This window comes from Camarhynchus parvulus, chromosome Z (assembly GCF_901933205.1).
Source record: "Camarhynchus parvulus chromosome Z, STF_HiC, whole genome shotgun sequence".
Taxonomy (NCBI): domain Eukaryota; kingdom Metazoa; phylum Chordata; class Aves; order Passeriformes; family Thraupidae; genus Camarhynchus; species Camarhynchus parvulus.
Window position 1 is genome coordinate 45,215,738 of NC_044601.1, and position 13,837 is coordinate 45,229,574.

Genomic DNA, 13,837 nt, shown 5'->3' on the forward strand with positions numbered 1-13,837 from the left:
TATGCTCATCTGAACAACTGGACAAGTGTCTTTTTGTTTCATTAATGTTGGCAAGCCTGTTATTTACCCTGCAGATAGACCTTCATATAGGAAGACACTCAGGTGAAGCTTTACTGAAGAATAAACAAGGTTATCCAAAACTTAGCATGGTCACTCTTGCAGTCACCGGAATTGGATTGGAACTCAAGCCTTGAAACACAGAAGATGTTGGAGAGGTAAAATCCGTTTTGCCTGCAAGAAAGGAAAATAATAGTCAGCTGGATAGTATCTCCAATATTTCCCTAAAAATTATGGCTGACTGATTAGGATGAATGGTTACAGACAGTAAAAGAAAAGAGTGAGGAATAGATGTGAAGTTCAGATAAGAGGTGCAATTGCATCACACTGTAGGCAGAAATTAAACCCTGTGGTATTTTTGCAAACATTGGCCTGTATACAGCAAAAGGATGAAAGCTCTGAACTCCAATTTAGATACTTGAGAGGTCTCAGAACACTGCAAATAGCCAAGAGCTGCTGGTGGAATATTCAGTCTTTTTCTGTGTGTTAAATCTGGAAAGGAAAAAGAAAATCTCAAGTAACATGGAGATAAAATGGAGCAAGCAAGCATAACTCTTCATTCAGTAAAGCTCTGGAAAACAAATGGACTGCCTTGGGAGATTACTGATAAGGAGATTGATTAAGCTTTTACCTTTTATAAGACAATAAAACAAGTATAAGAAATATTTTCTAGTGCTGCTTATACTATCACAGCTCTGAGAAAAAACAATATATTGACTGCATGGGCATCATATGGAATTGTGTATCGAGCTTGTGCTTTGCTGGTCAACACATTGCAGTGGATGTCGGGGTTTAATTAATTTGTTCATGTGTTTTTTGATATTAAACTACAAATAAGGATTGCACTTTAAAATAGGTTTCACACAAAAACTGAGTAGAACTGCATCTATAATTAGAGGATTCCCAATGGTATTATATTTTTTTGCTTTTGGCGCAGCTGGGAACTAAAAGTATCTTAATTAGCAGAAGTATCTTAAGTCTGTCCAAATGTGAAATGTTTATTACCAATTACTATTTTTCAGTTTTTAACCAACTAATGACTCTCTGAAAATAATCAGAAATACAAATTTTGTCCCCATATTAAAAAAATCAGAGAAGTAGAAAGAACAAGCCTTGGACTTAACAAACAAGTATTTTTCTCATGATTTGATGAGTAAAATATGACATTAAGTAGTAGTCCAACAAATTCCAAGCTTGTGACTCCCAGCCACGTGCTAGGAACTGGTGTGGAGCTAGTGAATATGGAGTTCTTGCTGTCTTTTGTGTTTTGGATTGTCATCATTGCAGAGATAAATTTGGAGCTCTACAGAATCATGCCTCTTGGGTATTGCTAACATTCAGAAGTGGAATGAGCCTTTAGAAGTAGAGTCACCAGAGTGGCTAAATACCACAAAGAAAGGCTTGTCATAGGGAGAATGGGAAAGTCCACAAGGTAGGCATGAGACATATACACAGTAACCAAATTAGCCAATCCCAAAGCAGCAAATTGAGAAACAAAGAAAAATAAATTGCAAGAAAACATGCTGTGATGGTGCATTTCCCCCCACTGCCCCCACCCCATCTCAGTGCCACTTTATGATCTGAGAAATTCTCATTAGCCTTTATGAACAGGGCCCAGGCTCAGGTTGTCTTGAGCTTATTAGCTGTCTGTTTCCAGAAACTTGTGTTTTCTAACAAGCTTCTGGTTTTTTTAAATGAATAGTCTTAGAGACTTATTTTTTTCTTGCCTGAATAACAACCCAAGTGGAATAATGTTTTTGTCATCAAACTTTCAAAGTAACCAACCTGAATTGTGGCCAGGATGGAAAATTACTCTGACTAAAGCCCACTGTCTTGCAACCTATAAACAGTGGTCCAACACGACACCCTTTGAGCTTTTTTGGATTAGAGCAGATTGCAGACAGCAGCCTCCCTCTGAGCAGGGCCTCTCAGAGCCAGCAAACTCTCAGCTTTGCCATACTCAGAGGACCACTGAATGACAGCGATGGATGACATCAGGATACCTCAGGATAACCTTCAGAAAAATATGAACATGGGGCAGAAAGTCTCCCCAGAGAAAGTATGATGCTCTGCAAGGGATGCTCCCGGGACCCTGAGATCCACTTTGATGACCTACCTTGCATCACCTCTTCTCTCCAGTTATTTTCTGAATTGTGACATATTTCTGTTGCTTTACAGCTCATAATGGAAGGTAGCTAGCTTGCTGGCAGTAATTTCAGAGAAAATGAATTCTAATATCAGTAGCATTAATACTGTGTAGTCTTATGATCTCAATAAATTTGGGTCCTTTTGATATGTCTTGTTGTCAGAAAGCTGATCCATCACAGTTCCAGATTTATAAATCTTATTACCAAGATATTCTAGTAAATATATATTCATATTTATACATGCAATTGTATATATTTTTAATTTATATCTATTTAAAATACTTAAAGCATAAGCTCATATAGAGTACACCCAAAGGACCGTATACAGCAACACTCAGCCATAGGCATTTATAAAGACCTGTACTGTCTGAACTAATCTCTCTCTCTACATTGCTGTTTCTCTGCCTGTGGAGCTGGAGACTGTCTGAAGGAATTATGGAAGACCCCTGTAATACAAATAATTATCAAAGCAATCTGGCTGAGCAAAACTGTTTAACGGATGGCAAGCTGCTTCACACTGTGCTACATTATGCTTTACCAATCAAATGCCTCAGTAGTTAATTCATTGAGCTCCACATGGATTAAACAGGCTAGAGTGCACTCATCCTCTCCTTATGCAAAAGAAGAAGATTTGGTACAAATGTTGATTTGGAACATGTCAAGAAATGTTTTCTTCAATTAAGTAATCTCGTATTAAAGAGAGTTCCATGCCAGAAAAATAAACAGTGCAACTTTTCTACACACAGGCTGCAGTTACATGCAGGATACAATCTTATGCTTTCTTTGAGGCAGCTCTTGAAAGCCAGGAATTAATATTTGTATCAAAATCACAGCTACAATAGTATTAGGCAAATTTTGGGTTCAATTACACCTGTATAGACTATAGCCAATTCATTTCTAGTGGATCTACACAGGTTTAGTAATCATAATAGAGAGAAAATACGTCTTTCAAATTTGTTCTCCTAAGTGAAGAAGAATTAATCCACAGACTCTGCTCCACACGAACTTCACTATTAATACTCCTTTTATGCAGCTGAATTCCTCACAGAAGGTTTTTTCCCCTCTGGTCTGAAGCTAATTGATTGGACTAAAAATTGATAATTACTACTAAAAATAATAACAGGCATGTCTTCTCTGGTCATTACTACTAAGGAGATCAGAGATACAAAGATAATCACACTCCTAAAATGGATCAAACAAAACAAGAACTCCATCATTGTCAGACAAAAGAAAGGTACGGAAGAATAAATGTACTATATAGTTCTATCTCATCTTCAAACCCAGTAACTAGGGGCTGACCACGCACGTCCTAAAGTGTATGTAGTTACAGCAGAAGTGGGTTTTGGCCCTCTGACAGGGAGTTTTCATTAGATAAGCTAGACCTAAGGAATATATTTTCACAGGGCTTTGTGATGGCATAGCTGAATTATAAATAATTATTGACGTCCCATTTGAGAGCCCAAGCAGCACACCATTATGCAGCTCATTGGATCTCCTGGGAAATGGGCACTAAGGCAGCTTTGCTTCTCTCCACAGTTGTGCTCACCCAGCTGCAGTAATTGGCATGCAGTGGGAGAAGGCTGCGCTCCTTGCTCTGCTATGACACAGGTAGCACTGGAACAAAACCCCAAGAGTGTGACCCAGAGGTGAGAGGACCCAGGCAACTGGGGAAGCCCAACAAACATATGTTCCAGGTCATCATTTGGTCCCTTCATCAGGCTTTTAGGGAGCACACGCTGTGGTGGGGTTTCTGGAATTTTTTTTTTTTTGGGGGGGGGGGGTGAATTTTTATTTTTGGGGAGACATATTTAAAACCTAAAATAGTGAATCAGCACCTTGTTTCATATTTTTCTAGGAATAAAACCATCTTGATTTTCTGTTACTTATCTTGAAAAGAACAAAAGAAATCATTCTTTAAAATGTAGACAACCTAAATATCAACTATATCTATTGATTTGCCCTCGATGTCAGGGCCAAATCAGGGGGAAAACACACCAGAAAAACTGATAATCTACCAGGTACTAGATACCCCACCAACCAAATCTAATGAACTCTGTTGGGAGCTTTAGAAGATGGTAGTCTGACTCACACCTTATTGCTCTGAGTAGAAACTTGAAGGTGCTGTGATGTCCTTCCAGAGTCAGTGACAAGGGAGGCCTGTGTTACACTGTGACTCCTTGCTGCTAGCTTTCCACCACCTCAGCCTAGGTGTGATCCCACCGAGGCCGGGTGTCCTGACAGAATATTATGCACCTGCTGAACTGATTAGAGCCCTCACCCATACCCATTCAGTAAACACAGTCAAGGAAACAGGCTCAGACATGGTCCCTGATCCATCCATGCATGCATTGACACCAGCTTTGCAGATGTGTTCTAGCATACAGCCAATGTCCTCTAAGAAAAAGCCTGGTGGTGATGCCCATATGGAGGACGAGATACTGTGACCAGCACTGACAAGCTGTAGAAACTGATGCTTTACTCCCATATTCCCCATTCTGGAGATGCTTAAATATGGATGGGTAATAAAACACCTTGGACATGGGGAAAACTTGAATCCAAGTGCAGGAAGACACATTCGTATGACAAGCTACAAGTAGTAGAGCGGCCAGGCCATTCTCCAGCAATGAGCACAAGTATTAGTGAGACCATCTAATCAATTAAATTATGGCATAATAAAAATTTACTTAATCACAAAATTACAATGGATTTTAAAATTCAGATTAAAGATTATTTTTAAAATTTTAGATTTTCCTGGCACTGTGAAATTTTCATGTTTTAAAAAGTGGGAGAAACTTCTTCATGGGAGAAAAACAAATCCCTGCTTGTGACTGGACTCAAGTAGGTACCACTCTCCTGCACAGGTAATATGTCTGAAGTAACACCTCTCCTTGATTCTGCTTTGCCTCCTATCAGAGGAGGCTTAGCCAAGTCAGTAGGTTTTCTTCTTGTCATCGACTGGCTGGAGATAAATGTTTATTTTACCTTCTGTGCACAGGCTTTAATTTGCTCTAACCTTTGCCACAGAGATGCTGCAAGGACTAAGTGCAGCATCACATGTAAGATCTAAATAGGATCATGTTAAGCAACTGGCAGAGAACAGTGCAGGCAGTAGTGAGCAAGCTCTTTCACATCAAATTCCTGTTTCATTCCAGATGAGCTGTTGGGTGCAGTAGGTACAGTCCTGTGAAGTTCACCACATGTACACACATACACTTTCCGTTTCATTTGTAACGCTGACACCCTGCTCCTACAGTTTGCAGAGACTGGGATTTGTTTCAATGGTTTTAACTGGGCCACTACTTGTTCTCAGTTTCCTGTTGCTTTGATCATGGTTTTCCAGCTCTCCTCAAGTAAGTTGTATCCTCCAAGGTGGATTTTCTCCTTTCCTGTGCTGGGCCAAAGCATCTAAGTGACCTTTGATTTTTTTCTTCTTCCCTCATCTTTTTTTTTCCCTTTGGCTTTTTTTTTGTTTTGTTTCTGACTCGCCATATGTGAGATGATTGTGCCCACAGGAATTCCTTTCAGAGTACCTAAGCACAAAAGAAAAACACCCGGCCAGTTCTTTTTCTAGAGCAGTACAAACATTTCCTTAAACCTAAGTGTCTCAGGAGGGGCATTGACAGAAGGCTCCTTTAACCCAGAAAGCTCGCTCTGCGCTGAGCTGCCAGTGAACCCTCAGCCGCCTCCTGCATTTTGACATCACTGATGGAGCAAAAGTTTTGCCAATAAAAGCAGTCAAGTTCTTTGATTCCAACTTTATGACAATGGAAAGGAGGCCAGGGCCAATCATGCTGTGGTGGGGCTTATTAATGGAAAAGGGCAGTGGGAGCCAGTAACTCTTTGGCAACTTCGTTCCTTTGACTACTGTCCCCCTGCCTTGCACTCGATGGATGGAAAACTGCATGCTCTCCTCTTCAGTGATAGCTTTCCCATGCTAATAGTCTCCCCAGTAAGATGGCCTGGACTAACAATAGGAACTTGCACAGCTTGGGAAGGGCAAAGCAGATCTTAAAACCACCCATGTGATTTGATGGCTGCAAGGAACCATGCTAAGAAAATATCCCTGTACTCTGAACTCATCTTATTAAGGGAATAAATCTGATTTCTTCTTTGAGCTCTCCTCCCCTGTGGTCTGAACTGCTAACCCCTTGGTTTTAATAGATGAGTTATGTCCCTGGACAATGACACAAAAATTTTAGTCCTATTTTCAGCATATCCCAATAAAATGAACTGTGATCTCTCCTCAGAACTGTTTCAGAATGTTTCTGTCTGTCACTGCACTAACAAAAGATGGGGTTGACAATTTGCTGATCAGGGGCTCATTTTTCCCAGGTTCAGCATGGTTGTGTGCTGAGGGAAGGGATTGTGTCTCTAAATTCCAATTTGCAGAAAGCATAGACAGGCATTGCTTCTGCCCCCTTCCCTGCTCTGTCACTAAAATTGCCAGTAATGCCTGGAACTTGTCCTCCAGAGCGAGAACAATCCCCATGCCATGGACCACTGAAGAACATCAGAGATGGGGGGGACATCTGCTTTAATGGCCGAGCCAGCTTTAGGGAGGACAAAATCAAAGTAAGGAGCAAGACAGGCCAGAGCTTGGCTGGAAGGTAAGAAAGGAGGAAATGACACTTCACTGGGAAAGAAGCTGATAGGGGGCCTAAGCGCCTCTTTCTTGCTTCACCAAGCTTCACCAACCACATCACAGAACAAGTTACAGCACAGAAGTTTTAGGAGTTCCTTTCCTCTCCACTTTGTGATCCAAAGCACTCTCGGTGCAGTCAGAAGTCACCCAGTCTGGATGGTTATTCATGGACCTTTGCTGGGCACCAACAAGGAATCAAGCACATAAATTACATCCTGAGCAGTGTGAGCCTGAGCACACCACCCAGGGAAGCAATAGCCATAGAGGATATGAAGTTCATGGCAGAAGAATTATTCAGTACAATCTAAGATAATGTCAATAAAAATTCTGAAAGAGCACAACTCCATAGGAGCCCATGCTTTAGGGCATACTTTGGGTGTGATGATTTTATTGCTGTTTGCAGTGAGGGGGGGGCGGTGGGAAAGGATGTATTTAATTTGAGCTAAACATCTCCAACATTTGTGGTTGCAGAATACAGATTTCAGAACAATCCTTGCTAAAAAACTTTACAGATTAGAACACAACAATTTATTCCTCTCTTTGTCTGACAACTAATGAAACTTCTCTCTCCCCAAAAGTGTACTATCTTAGATAACTACATTTTCTTAAAAGTGCGTAGAAAAAAAGAAACCTGTTTTCACATATAATTTATTAATTGGCAGTTGTGGGGGTTTAGGATACTAAGTGTCTAGAGATCTGGAATTTTTATGACATGGACCCAGGTTCATAAGAAAAGTTTGATATATGTAGGTTAGGGCAGGGGGGTTTACAAAATATCTAAGTGCTAGTGTTCACAATATGCTGTTCAGGTTTTTTATAGCAACTTGAAACCAGAATTTATAGAGTGCTATTAAAATGTCTTGGTTGTATGTGTTAGACCTTGATAGCAGCTGGATTAGCCTTAATTTTTGTATTTTTATAGGACGAAGAAGAATGTGGCTGTGCATCCCAGCATGTGAGCAAGTTTATCAAATACAAGGCAGCAGCCAGAACAACAGGAAATCGCATAAGAAAGCCCAACTCCTGGTTGGCAGAAGCACATTGATCTCTCCTTCATGTCACTGGGTTTAATACTCTAACTTTGCTGTAAAAGCTTCTTCCCCAAGCCTGGGTTCATAAACGTGTTAGTGGTCCTTGATGTTCCCAGCAGAGGACAGTAAGGAAAACACAGCCCTGAATAGCTCACATTGATCGCAGCAAATACAGAGCAGGAGGGTCAGAACCATTTCCCAGCCCAGAGCCAGTGCTGTAGAACTGAGCAGCTATTCATAGCCACTGGATCCTCTCCAAGCCGTGAGCGCAGATTTTCTTGTATCATCTTTGCAGAGAGGAATTGTAGTCCCCAATGCCTCCCGCTTGATTTGGATAGACGGTTTATTTGTTTAGTCCTGTAATGATATTATCCACAGGGCTAGAGCCACACAGGGAGGATTAGGAATTCCTGGGGGAGAAGCCTTGTGTTTATTACCCTGACAGCCCCGTGTGACACAAACCAACAGTTATTTGTAGTTGTTCTTCCCCTCTAAAAACCTGGAGCATGCAGCCGTGGGGCGAAGGTGTCGGATCGATCTCGCAAAGGCACAAGGCGAAGAGGCTGCCACAGGGAAAGTGGTAGGATTTGCATGCTGGAAAGTCCTTGCTCGACTACCTACAAACAGCTCTACCTCTGGATGTTTTTAAATGTGAATGACGAGAGGGGGGACATCAGAGACCGGAGTCTTTCAAACATCGATAACAATCCCAAACATGTGCATTTTACTTGCCTTTTAAGAGCATTTATTAAGCTATGCAACTCAGATTGTAGCCGGCTTTTTTTTTTCTTTTTTTAAGCCCTGCGTTTTTAAAACAACAAATAAAAACCACCGGTACAAAAAGCTCTCGCAAGTATGTTCATAAACCCAGGGAAAGGGGAAGAGGGGCCAAGGGGGAGGAAGAAGGTTTTTGGTCTGGGGCTATCTTCCTATTATTTTTCTTTATAAAAAAATCGTTTCCAATTTTAATAAATATTTAATCATGGAAAGGGAGGGGAAAGGCCAAAAGTAACAAAGAACTGTAGGTTGTTTAGATTGCTTGGGAACTCCCTCTTTGCAGCTGACCATTGCTACATGTAGGTTAATTTCCACATGGAGCTGGAGAAATTCTATCCCCGGTTTGTGAAGTATGGGTCAGCCGAAGCATGTTAATCTGTTTAGCATGTGTGCTTCGTGGAGGTGCCAGACCACCGCCGTGCAAGAGCAGAAGCAGCAGCAACCATAGTCCTTAGGGGTAGTTAATAAAGACTTGAAGGGAAACAAGTTTATAAAGGTTTCAGTTCGTGCACTGTGCCAGCTTTGGACATTACAGGCTTCCAGCCCTGAGGATCAGAAAGCTGAGAAATCCCCGGGCTATTTGTCGCAGCCCTAGAAGGCAAAGCGCCAGTGACGCAGCCTGCGCAGCCGGGGAAAGAGCGGGAAGTGCCGTAGTGCTACTTCTCCCCGCGAAAAGGGGGCACCAGCTGAGTCTCCCCAACTCTCTAGGAGTACCCCGAGCTCCCGTAGCCCAGCACACAAGTGAATCTTCACTGCTTTGGGTAGATAGAGATGGTTTTGGAACCTCTGTTTTAACCTGCGCCCTTCCCGATGTAGAGCCTCACACCCAGCTGGAGACTCGAGGAGTCGTACGAGCCACTGAATGAGATAATAGCAAATAAAGCTCCATGGGCTTATTCCTACAACCCCTCACAATGCAGACTAATCAACGTGTCGTCTCTCGCTCGGGGATGAGCTGAGAGACATGTGGCGCTCGGGCTGACACGCCGCTTCTCTCTCGTCATTTTTTTTTTTAATTTTCCTTTGAAATTCTAGACACTTATTAGAGCATTTTTAAATAATCAAAATATTTGCTGATGAGTATTTATTTTGACAAGGGTTTTGGTTTGGCTTTCGACTTTCTGTTCAACTATATAGACTGCAGTATTAATTTACTGCAAAACCAAATGTGGATGAGATTATTTTGCCTCGACGCTGGATTTCAGTCATTCGGGAGAAGTTTTTCTAGTAGATTAAATGAACAGTCGCAAATAGATCTCGTTCCGTTTTCCAGCGTGCTTTGCCATGTGTTCTTCAGAGCCAAAGGAAGTCGATTACTAATCGACAGGAAAAATATCCCGCGAACAGATACACACTGTGGTCGTATCCTGCAAACAAGGGTGTTCATGCAGTCCCGTGGTGTCGCTGTCCTCGCCGTATTTAAAGCGGCCGAGTGGGCGCTGCACGTCGAAGATCAGAAGAAGCCACGAACTGGGACGGGGTTAGTCCCAGTAATCCGGTACCGAATCATTCCACCCCGGAGGGGTTCTGGAGGGTGCCCTTTCGCTGCTGGGTACTCGGACCCCAGACGGGAGAAGGAACTCCCTGTTTGGACAATCCCCGCCCTACAAGGCGTTTTTTATCTCCAGGCCTTGAGCGCTCGTTTCTGTTGCGTTGTTGCATTGACGATTCTGTTGCATTGACGATTCTGTTGCATTGACGGCGATAAGATCACAAGTAAGGGGACAGAGGCAGAAGCAGCCGCGATATAAATGGAGCTGCCTGGAGGAGCCTGTGCCCGCTCTCCCGCTGCCTAGCAGACGGGATCCCAGCCGTCCCTCCAGCAATGACGAGCACGTGCACTATTTTCCTTGTTTTCTTCTTCACTTGCAGGGAGCAGCGGCAGTGGTCACCCTCAGGTGTCTGCCGGCACCGGCTCATCGTCGGGCTGGGGTCAGGCTCCTCTCTGGGGATCCAGCTCCCTCCAAGAGACGAAGGTCAGCACCAAAAGAGCCTTCTGTTAGGTTTCCTGGCCTTTCGTAACATGTTCAGTAGTTTGCTTTTCCCTGAAAGGTGGGGTTTTTTAACTTTATCATTTTGGTGGTTTTGTTTGTCGGTTGGTGTGTGGCATTGTTTGTTGTTTTACAGCCTTGCACGCACTTTTCTCATGAAGTTTTTCATTAATGCTGAAAGAATTGGTCAAAATCTAAACCGTAAGCTATCTTCTGTTCTGGCACTCCTTGCCCTCACTGTTACTTGTGCTGACAGAAGACACTTACAGTCACTTTCACGGGCGGCAGCTCCATGGCTTGACATTGCTTCTGAAATCAACCTAACACGTCAGTAAAACTCACTGACACTGACATCGAGCGTCCTTAGCCCTAGGTGTGCAGGGGGAAAGTGTCAACTATTTCAGAACAGGAGATCCCTCCCAGTTAGTGCTTGCGGAGTGAACACACACACGCACACAGATATTTTTAAAAATTTCAGGGGAAAAAAACCCCTGCGCTTTCTGCTTTTCCCCGCTGAAATCTTTTACAGAATGTTATTTCTCTGAGGAGCGTCGGAAGGCGGGATGGGAAGGGAGGTAGTACTCCTGGATTAACACCGTCAATTAACGTGAGAAGCCCTTCTCTGCTTAGGGCGCTTAATGCTCTGAAGCCCTGTCCTCCTCGAGGGGAAGCAGAGAGCTCCCCTCAACTATTGCTCTTTGTCCTGAGAAGGCCTGTTCTGGCTCCTCCAACTGGGCACGGAGCACGTGGGGAGAAGACACTGTCATTTTGAGCCACTAAAATCCTTCTTATTGCTCTAATGACCTACAACCTATTTTCTTTCTCTAAAGGATCCAGTAAGACCTATTCTGTTTGAAGCAGTCGCCACGCATTCTGATCGCAGGCCAAGTAAGAGTCCTGCCAGAGGAAGTTTAACAATGAGTTTCAGAGAAATGTGTGTATTTTGCGCTTGATACATGCTCCTGGTCAGAAACCCAGGCTTTCCTCGCGCGGCAGTTCTGCTGCCAGTCATCTCTGCTTCTTTTGGAGTAAGGGACTATCACTTTCACTGCGGTCAGTAAAGCCAAACCAGGAAAATGAGCCTGCAGTGGCTCATGAATAATCGCCATAATTTAATGGCTTCTGACTCGCAGACCTGTTACATACAGTAACGACATCCAGTCGGTCTTTTCAGAGACCAGAAGCATAGCATAATTATGTGCAGATACCAGGTTGGCTTTCCAGTAATGAAGAAAGCTCAGCCGCCTTCGAGCCTGCCCTGGTGCAGTCGCAGCGTCAGCGGGGGTCAGACGGTGCGGACCGGGAATGCCCACATTCAGAGGCGGAAGGGGCAGGCGAAGGGTGACCACGGCTTCTTCGTGCTCCTGCAGAATGCGTGCTGGGTCGGGAGAGCTCCCCAGACCCGATGCCAGGGGGCAGGCGCACCCCTCAGGCCGACCGAGGGTGCCGTGGGCACCGCCGCCCACTCGGGAGAGGGAGGGGAGAGGGGCGCGGAGCCACTTGGCGTTGAAAAGGGTAATTTCGCGGCTGCGAATCTGGCGGGGGACACTGATGCCTTTTAGAGGCGAGGCAGAGCGCCAGCGCCGGGAAATCCTTCTCCGCCCGTGCCGAGACGAGAGGACGGGAGCCTGGCTCACGTGGAAGGGCCGAAGTGGAGGGAATATCCCGAACTCTGGGCTTTCGGAACAGCCCGGCAACGCCGAAATGTCAAGTGGGAACACCTGCACTGTGACCATCCCACTGGGACGCTCCACTCCCTGGCCAACAAGGCTGAAGAAAAAAAAAAAAAGCAAAGAAAATGCAACAATACAAAAAAAAAAAAAAAAAACCACCACAAATTCGCACCAAAAGAGCCCTGCCAAGTAACCCACCACCCTCAAGGTCAGGACGTGAAATTAGGATTTCACAGGAGGCAGGCACGCATCAGTCTCCACGCATAGGCTGGGGGCCGATGCAACCTTCTCCTTCCCGAGCCGCTCGAAAGCCATCGCCCGTGGGGCTCCCACTTGCCGGCCGGCTCCGCACGGGCGCAGCAGGCGGGTCCCACATCCTTGGCTTCACCCTCCGCGGGCAGAGGATTTCCGCTGACTCGGTTCGCTCGGCCGGCACAGAGCGGGGGCTCGCTGGGCCCTGCGGACACGCGTGGGAGCAGGCAGTGCCCTCCCTCCGCACTGCCGGCGCCAGGTCCGCTTGCCGCGGTTTCTGCTCGTCTCGGCCCGAGCGGCATCACAAAATGCAGTACCGCGGGCCAATAAATTCCCCCAGCTCGACGCAGAGTGGGCTTCCCCCTTTAGAAGCTCTCCACGTGTAAAGAGGTATTTGGGTTGTCTCCGAAATAATAAATCCTAACAGCAGACAATAAAATTTACTATCACAGGAGTAACAGAAGCCTAAAATATTCTGAACATATTCCCTGAACAAATAACATAATCCCTGGCACACTAGAACACATGGTTTGCTTCAAACATGTTTCATTTTGTCATCGCATTGAGTGTACAGTATTTCTCTTTGGGTGCAAGAGTGATTGATATCTTTGGACGAATTGTTTGCAAGAACATGAAAGTTGCCAAAGCAAACACGTTGGAGGGAAGTGTGCAGAAGGGGGAGCAGAAGTATTTGGAGTAGATTTGGATTTGGGGAGTTCACACAGAGGTGAGACAGCTAGAACTAGAACAAATAAAAACATTCTGCACACTTCATCTAAATAAATTATATACAAAAATTGCCCTTTTGTAGCCGGCAACAGCACAGTTACCACGCTTCCCTCATGCCCCTATAGAATGTGGGCTGGAAGCCAACTTTCTTCAGCTAATGATTTGTAACTTTTGCTCCACTTGAATGAGTCTATTAATATTTAGGTGTCTCAAATTCTGCTCCATACAAGCTGTCAGTATTGTTAAACAAAATAATCTATTTACCTTCTGTTGTACGTGTCCAGCAGCGGCTTGTGCGGTTCCATGATGTACAGTAATATGTTTTTCTTACGCTCCACTGCTTTGGCCAAAGGCAGTACCTCACATATTTTGTTCTGTCTTTTTAAAAAATAATGTTTGACAAAACTCTTAGATAGCACAGACTTTGGGGTGTTAATTTAATAACTTCCATTCCTGAAGGACAAATATTTATCTCAATTCTCTTTTTATCTCTTTCTGACATCAACATCTGGGGAAAGATGTTGTTCTGACTGGTTGA